Source organism: Xenia sp. Carnegie-2017, unplaced genomic scaffold, assembly GCF_021976095.1.
Source record: "Xenia sp. Carnegie-2017 unplaced genomic scaffold, XeniaSp_v1 HiC_scaffold_23, whole genome shotgun sequence".
In the NCBI taxonomy this organism is placed as follows: domain Eukaryota; kingdom Metazoa; phylum Cnidaria; class Anthozoa; order Malacalcyonacea; family Xeniidae; genus Xenia; species Xenia sp. Carnegie-2017.
The window spans coordinates 3,838,564-3,846,913 of NW_025813486.1; the positions used below are offsets into that span (position 1 = coordinate 3,838,564).

General features: G+C 31.8%; 1 long non-coding RNA gene across 1 annotated transcript; it reads left to right on the forward strand.

Moving 5' to 3' along the window:
- The first annotated feature begins 716 nt into the window (after positions 1–716).
- Positions 717–6,128, forward strand: LOC124448957. Its single transcript, XR_006949343.1, has 4 exons — positions 717–858; positions 1,917–1,992; positions 2,473–2,574; positions 5,748–6,128. It is a non-coding gene; the product is annotated as an uncharacterized LOC124448957 (long non-coding RNA).
- The last annotated feature ends 2,222 nt before the right edge of the window (positions 6,129–8,350 follow it).

Below are 8,350 nucleotides of genomic sequence, written 5' to 3' on the forward strand. Positions count from 1 at the left end.
TAACTGTGTTTTGAAATTAAGAGCTTTACACAACGGCCCCAGGTAATTAAACACAGCAAAAATTAGACTTGCTCAATGCCAAGTGAAAAATAGAATCTTTTACGCTTTTAAGATGGACGTGTTGCAGTGAAAATAATCTAATTCTTAATTGATTATTAAAAAGTTTTATAATCAATTTCACCAAGTATTCAGCAACATTTTTTTATAGGTGTTAATCAGTTTAAGGAATGCCCAATTTATCGCATCAAAACTGGGCAATCGCAATTGGCATTTTAGAGTTTGCTGAGTTTCATTCATTTAGCAGTTATTATAAATTCATCAATAGGGGAATTTTCTTTTTGTGTGGTGTACAGATTTTTCTCAATTTAAATCTGTAAATGAAATTGATTTGTGTGCACTATAAATTAATAAATACGATCATTCAGACCATATCTAGCAAGGTCAAGGAGGGGTCACCAATTATTGATTAACGGAGCGCTCACAGTGAATGTGTGACGCCACAGTTGCTTTTACTATAGCAAATTTTAGGAATATTTTTAAAACGTAATCAATTTTATTGTACAATTATCTGAAGTTGTTTAATTTCATTTTGTATTACCACAAGAGAGACAACATACTCGTATTTGTCATTTTAAGCGATAACATTTAGTTGAATGTGATGTTGAAAATATGATATGGTGTTGGATTGCCTTGGTTGATTGTGGTGTCCAATTTAACACACGTCTTTGCTTTCATTCTCTGTTAAACTGTTTGGCATAGCAATCTTAGTGAATAGATTGGCAATCTGTTCATATGACACTTAACTTCCAGTGCGCTAAATATCAAAACCAGAAAGTTTCAACCGTCGACCAGTAAAAGGTTTGTAAAAAAAAGACAAAGAATTATCATGCGTGTTTACGATACATAAATGTGACGTTTTTAAATTGCTCGCCAAGAGTTAAGTCATTTTACATTTTGAATACAATTTTAGTCTCATTCATTACCTATTGCCCTCAAAGAATCGTTCTCTCTAATGTCTATTTAAAAAAGAGTCGCTGCTCACTTTCCCAAATAATGTCGTAATATTTAAATTTAAATACTTAGCTACGTTTGTAGTCTATAGAATGTAATTTAATGTTTTAGGAACTGTACTTTGTTATTTAGTATTATCGTAACTGAGTAAAAGCACAATTGATATTGCGCATTTAAGAAAAACGACAAATTTTTTTAAAATAGACATGTTTCGACATCACATGATGCCGTTCGGACGCTCCCATTAATTCATCTTATTTCCTTGTTATTGTTGTAATTTATGTATCATATTACTTTTATATTAACCTTGTATTATTTATTATTTCACTTATACTGAAGATGGCATCATGAGATGTCGAAACATGTCTTTGTCGTTTGAGTAAAAGCACTATTGATATTGCGCATTTAAGAAAAACGATAAATTTTTTTAAAATAGACATGTTTCGACATCACATGATGCCGTTCGGACTCTCCCCATTAATTTATTTTATTTCCTTATTATTGTTGTAATTTATGTATCATATTACTTTTATATAAACCTGGTATCACTTATTATTTCACTTATACTGAAGATGGCATCATGAGATGTCGAAACATGTCTTTGTCATGAGATGTCGAAAAAATTTGTCGTTTTTATTAAATGCGTAATTTAGTTTTCTTGTTAAATTTGTTTCTGTAAAATTTGCGCCCGCTCATGTGGAAAACAACTCGCCTGTTTACAATGGTTCGCGTGTTGAAATAAATTATTCATTCATTAATTGATTCTACTGTAATGTCTTAAAATACCCTTCAAAATAATAACTAAAGCTTCCCACAATTAACCTCTTGGCTCCAGAAACCCTGCCAAAATACCATAAATTATATATTATAGATAACCTTTAGAAATTGTAATTCTGTAATTATAGACCAATCAAACAAAGTTACCAATCAAAACAACAACAATTTGCTTACCAAAGACAAATCACTGTCGTTTCAAACAAGGTATGTTTATCTTTGTTAAATATGTGTGTTATTTCTATAACTTTGTCATGATATTAAATAACATTTATGAATCACTAGTTGTTTAAGAAATATGGAAATTTTTATCATTAAATTGCTTTATATCTGCAATAAACTAGTATCACTTCTTATATTTAAGTTCCAGTTTTTTAAACAGCTAAAGAATTTCGCAAATATTTGTTGCAACATTGCAAATATGTTTTGTTTCTTTTGGTTTAGATGTACAAAAAAATATGTATTTAAAATTCAAATTACTTTTTAAACAACTCTATCAGTAAAAGTTTAGTTTCAAAACATTTTTAAAAAATTTTTAACCCACAAAATTATTGCTATTGTATTTTCTATCTATAATTAGGTGCTATATAATGTCTTCTGAGTTAGCCTAGATTTGCCTCTATCTTGTGAAAAAAATTTGTAAAATGTTTTTGTTGTGGATGTAACATGTTTTCTTACTTAATTTAGGTCCATAGAAACCATGTTTTATGCTACAAACCCTTTGTCTGACATCATTGAGAAATGGCAAACTTGTGATTCAAATATGGACAACTTCATGTAAAGTTTAAGGTACCATTCACTTGCCTTTCATATCTGTGCATGCGAAGAAAAAAAGAAATTTTGTCTGGCAAAGGAAACATTTTTGATCATTTTATTTTGATACATTTACTCAAATGTACATCTCATCACAATCATTACTAACTCATTACCTTTTCCCCTTGACCCAAATATGTACACTAGAGCCGATATGAAGGATTTTAATATAGAATATTGTGAAGTTAACAACATGAAAAGCACAGTGGAATAGAGCATGTATATGTGACATGATTCATGTCATGTGTTCATAGTTAAATGTTACAGCTGGTTAATACATGCTTCATTACACGTGCTTCAATAGTTTTTCTATCTACACATGCTTCAGTAGTTTTTCTATCTACACATGCTTCAGTAGTTTTTCTATCTACACATGCTTCAGTAGTTTTTCTATCTACACATGCTTCAGTAGTTTTTCTATCTACACATGTTTTAGTAGTTTTTCTATCTACACATGCTTCAGTAGTTTTTCTCTCTACACATCCTTCAGTAGTTTTTCTATCTACACATGCTTCAGTAGTTTTTCTATCTACACATGCTTCAGTAGTTTTTTTATCTACACATGCTTCAGTAGTTTTTCTATCTACACATGCTTCAGCACATCATCCTTTACACTGACCATTCTTTCCATCATATATATCTTTAGAAAGTTAGAAATGTTGTCCATTCCTTAGTTTGGAAACCTCTGATTCCATAGTTCTAAATTTGGACTTTCTTTTGCAGCCTACACCTTGTCTGTTTGAGTGACCTTGACTATATATTGTTTTCAATACACCTCACCAACTCGCAACAATTTAGAAATCTTAGATAATCTTGTCAGTATTCACTTTTTTTAAACTGAACAGTTGCTCCAAATTTACTCCTAGCTTGAACAGACGGCAAATTTCTCTTCAGTTCGGGAAAAAAGAGCACGATTTTCATTTCTATACGTAGATGTAACTAATTTAACCCAGTGGTCAAACAATAAGTTTTTTCCCCATATATGACACGTTCATCTTCAAGATTTACTTTCGTTAGCTTTCTCAAATCTTCATAGTCCGATAAATAGTCATGTTTAAGCATAATATGCTAAATTGCACCAGAATCAATTATGCAATCAAATCTATTCTCTTTACATTTGTCATAAACGCCACCTAATTATTTTTTTGCACAATGTGCTGACTTTTTTCCTTTGTAGTGGAAATAAAAGATTAAATTGTTCTTTCTTTGTACACAATATCGTGCAAAATGTCTTCACGAGTGGCATATTCATTTATAAGAATGATGGTCTTCATTTTTGTTTTTGCTGTAGTCCTTTTTTTTTCCTTTCACCCTAAATAATCATTGAGCAGCGTGAGTTATTTCATCTTTTTTGGTATTTAGTATTAAATCTGCATCATTCAGTAAAATTCCTTGAACGTCTTTATAAGATTTTTCTCCAATCTTATCTAAAGCTATAATCAGCGGCTTGTAGTCTTCCGACAAACCTGCAAGCAAGCTCTTTGCTAATTTTTGATAATTATTTTTACAATTTCTGATCTTTTTGATTCCCAAACAAAAGTACGTCCAACCTTTCTTTGAAGCAGGTCTAAATACTTGCTTCACCCGATGAGACGCGTCTTCTGGTAGGATTTCATCTGATCCATCGGCATGATCAAAAAAATGTGCGTCCATCCTTTCTTCAAAGCAATTCTAAATTCTCGCTTCACCTGATGAGACGCGTCTTCTCGTACGATTTCAACAGGTCCATTTGCATGATCATAAATATTTTCGTCCTTCCTTTCTTTGAAGCAATTCTAAACGCTCGCTTCACATGATGAGATGCGTCTTCTGGTAGGATTTCATCTGATCCATTCACATAATCAAACAAATTAATACTTTTTAGAAACAAACGCATATTAAGTGCCCAATTTCTATTACTTTTTCTTTTTAACTTCGGTATTTAACACGAAAGATCCATCAACAAGGCCATACTTAATCTATAGATAATATAACGACTTATTTTAAAAACTATACTCTTGAATATACATATAATAACGCGCTCCAGACACGCATTCAAGTCTTCTAGTCCGTGACCTGTTAAAATAATAAGACGGATCTTTCATGTGTGACGTCATTTAATTCACGTGCAAAGGTTTATCTCATTAAATAAAAAGAAACGGGCAATCCCTGATTTCCTATCAATCTAACCTAGAATAACTTCGTCAATATAGACAATCTAAATGAAATATTCAGCACATCACGTGATACATTATTGAAAACATGTTCTGCATCACCACGTTCTTACTCAAGTAGTCTGGAATGCAAGGAATCGCTAAAAACAGAATAAAATTTACCAAATGGTTTTGAAAACTTTCTATAGTTGTATTGATTTGAGCAAGACTTAGATTCATTATGCCCTTTAAATGCCCGCTCTTTTTTAGACAAGACAACATCAATATTACTTTCTTCTCTCTTCTGGCTTTCATTCTCATTATGTCGCTTCATGGCCACTCTTATTGTTCTTAGAAAATAATTTCTACACACTTGTTTTAATATATACCCATCGTTTTCAACGTATTGCACGTTTGAAAAAAGCAATTTATGTTTTTATGTTCCTGGAAACTGTCCAACCAATAATGCATATATTTACATAACCAAGTTTGTCTAAGTTTTGATTTAGATAAAACTGAAAGTAGGGTCAGTAAAAAACTGCTGTCCGTTGACATTAGCACACAACCAATCTTTCCTCTCTTACCAAGACGGCTAGAAGCTCCTGTATCTTGTTTTTTTTTCTGTGTAGCATATCATAAGGATAGCTTACAGCTTACTATCATAGTTTTTCTGAGCTTATTTACATTTCATATTAAAGATCCACCGACCGAAACGCATTGTTTTATTAATGCAAAGTAAAAACTTTCGTTTCACGTACAATTTATTAATTATATAGTTAATCGTTTAACTTAACTTATGCTTGATTATTTATCTTAAATTGACAAGTTTTAGTAAACAATTCATTGTTTCTTAAAATTAAAAAAGAATTTTTGCCATTACAAGTCAATCTTCATAGCTAATGGAAAACACAATTTTTCGATCAAGACATTGTGTCATTTGTTACAAATTATTGCAAAACAAGTTTATATCAAATGTCATATGTTGTGTATTGAATTTTTGGAATTTCTTGATTTTAGTCATGTTGATATATCATGTTGAATTTTTGTACAAATGGAATCAAGAGGAACAAGAAATCTGTCTTACATTCAGAAAATAATTAATGTGGTACAAACGGAACTTGCTCAATTTTTCATCAAAGAATGGAACTCTCGTTACAAATCAATACATGGAGAATGGGATGATACACACAACAGTGGTAACAAATTTTACAAATTAGAATCGCGACGAAAATTAGACCAAAAAACACGACAAAAATATCAGGATGGAGACACCAGTAAGTGGGACTGTACGATATTATTTGATGCTATAATTTTTTCAAATTCAATTGGAAAGCATCTTAACAAAAAAACAAAGGATGCTGTTCATGCACTTCGTTGTGAAAGAAACAAATACGCACATTGGTATGAAAGAGAATGCTCAGATGATGGTTTTGATGATATAGTCAATATCATTGAAAAATCATTTCAAGATTTGAAATTTTCTCTCGATGAAATCATTAAAATAAAAAATCATCTAAACTGTTTTAATTCATTCCAAGTTCTTCCTTCAAAACCTAATCATTTTTTTGTTGAACGCACTGAATTACGAGATAAAATTATAACAGATCTTAAAAAATTAAGGAAAGATAACAATGATAAACTGACACATTTTTACATCACTGGTAATCCTGGCAGTGGTAAATCACAACTTGCAAGACAGGTTTGTGAAAAAATATCGTGTGAGTGGAAAAATATAACTTCGTTTGTAATGACTCTCGATGGAAAAAATGAGGAATCTCTTTTAAATACTTACTCCGAACTTGGATACGGTTTAAGTTGTGACAAGTATATGATTAAGAAATTTGAAAATGAAAACTGTTCCATCACAGACAAAGTGAAGAAATTGCGATCGTTGGTATCCACACGATTAAAATTCTGGCAAAATTGGTTGATCATTGTAGACAACGTGGTACAGCTCAGCAAAATTTCTTCGTTACTTCCCCAAGTAGGTGATCCCATGTGGATAAATGGACAAATCATAGTAACCATCCAGAACACAGATGCCGTACCTCAAGATGATGAGTTTAACAAACATATTTCTATCAGAAGTGGATTGAATGATAGAGAATGTTTTCAACTGTTGAAGCATTACACAATTGAACATGCTGATGATCAATTGTTGAATGAAGTATCGCACGCATTAGATCGTCAACCGCTGGCTTTGGCTGCTGCTGGTTATTATGTCAGTCGTGTAAACAAAGCAAACTGCTCATTTACTTGGAGTCAATATTTGAAGAAAATATCTTCTGAAGAAGAAGAAAACATGGACGTCACTTTTGTTAAATTTAACTCGGCATATCCTAGAAGTATGTTACAAGCTTCACTTTTAGCTGTCCGACAAAATGCTGAAGAATCGTCATTATTGGCAAATGTTATTAACTTTTTTTCCGTGATATCGTTTGATACTATACCACGAGATATTATTGTTTTTTATGTTCAAGAAATTGATCCCAAACACTCAAAGGAAGATATATGTCTTTTTTTAAAGGACTGCTCACTGTTCTTGCATTCAGAAAATAATGACATTAGTCTACATCGCATTGTTCACAAAGCAACCATTGTTTATCAATCTGAACAGTTGAATGAAGAACATAAAATGAAGCAAGGCTGCAATTTGACTTCTTATCAACATACCGTTGATCAAATATGTAAAGCACTTTACATGTTTAATGAGAGAGACGACGAAATCAAATTGATGCCACATCTTGAAAAAATTCTTCAATTATTAAAGACCAACAAGATAAAAATCAACATGAACACTTTACAAGTTTTCCAATATTTTGTTGAGAGATTAAGACATTTTGGAAAATACTATCTTGCTCTTGAACTCTTAGATAAATTTAAGTCAGAAGAATCAAGTTATGACAAAGCTTGGTATTTTAGTATCCTAGGCCTTTTATACTATGACACCGGGAAGTATAGCAAAGCTAAAAATCATCATGAAAAGGCTCTGGAAATTCGAAAACGATTGTTAGGTCCAAATCATTTTTATAACGCTACGTCTTTAAATAATCTTGGTAATGTGTATTATAAAACTGGAAACTACGACGAAGCTATAGAGTTTCACGAAAAAGCTCTGGAAATTAAAAAACAATCGTTAGGTCCTAATCATGTTGATGTCGCTACGTCTTTAAACAATCTTGGTAATGTCTTTTATAAAACTGGAAATTACGACAAAGCTATAGAGTTTTGCGAAAAAGCTCTAAAAATTCAAAAACAATCCTTAGGTCCAAATCATGTTGATGTCGCTATGTCTTTAAACAATCTTGGTAATGTGTATAATGATACTGGAAGCTACGACAAAGCTACGGAGTTTTACGAAAAAGCACTGGAAATTCGAAAACAATCGTTAGGTCCAAATCATGTTGATGTCGCTGCGTCTTTCAACAATCTTGGTTTGGTGTTTTCTAAAATTGGAAACTACGACAAAGCTATAGAGTTTTGCGAAAAAGCTCTAAAAATTCAAAGACAATTGTTAGGTTCAAATCATGTTGATGTCGCTACGTCTATAAACAATCTTGGTAATGTGTATAATGATACTGGAAGCTACGACAAAGCTACGGAGTTTTACGAAAAAGCAC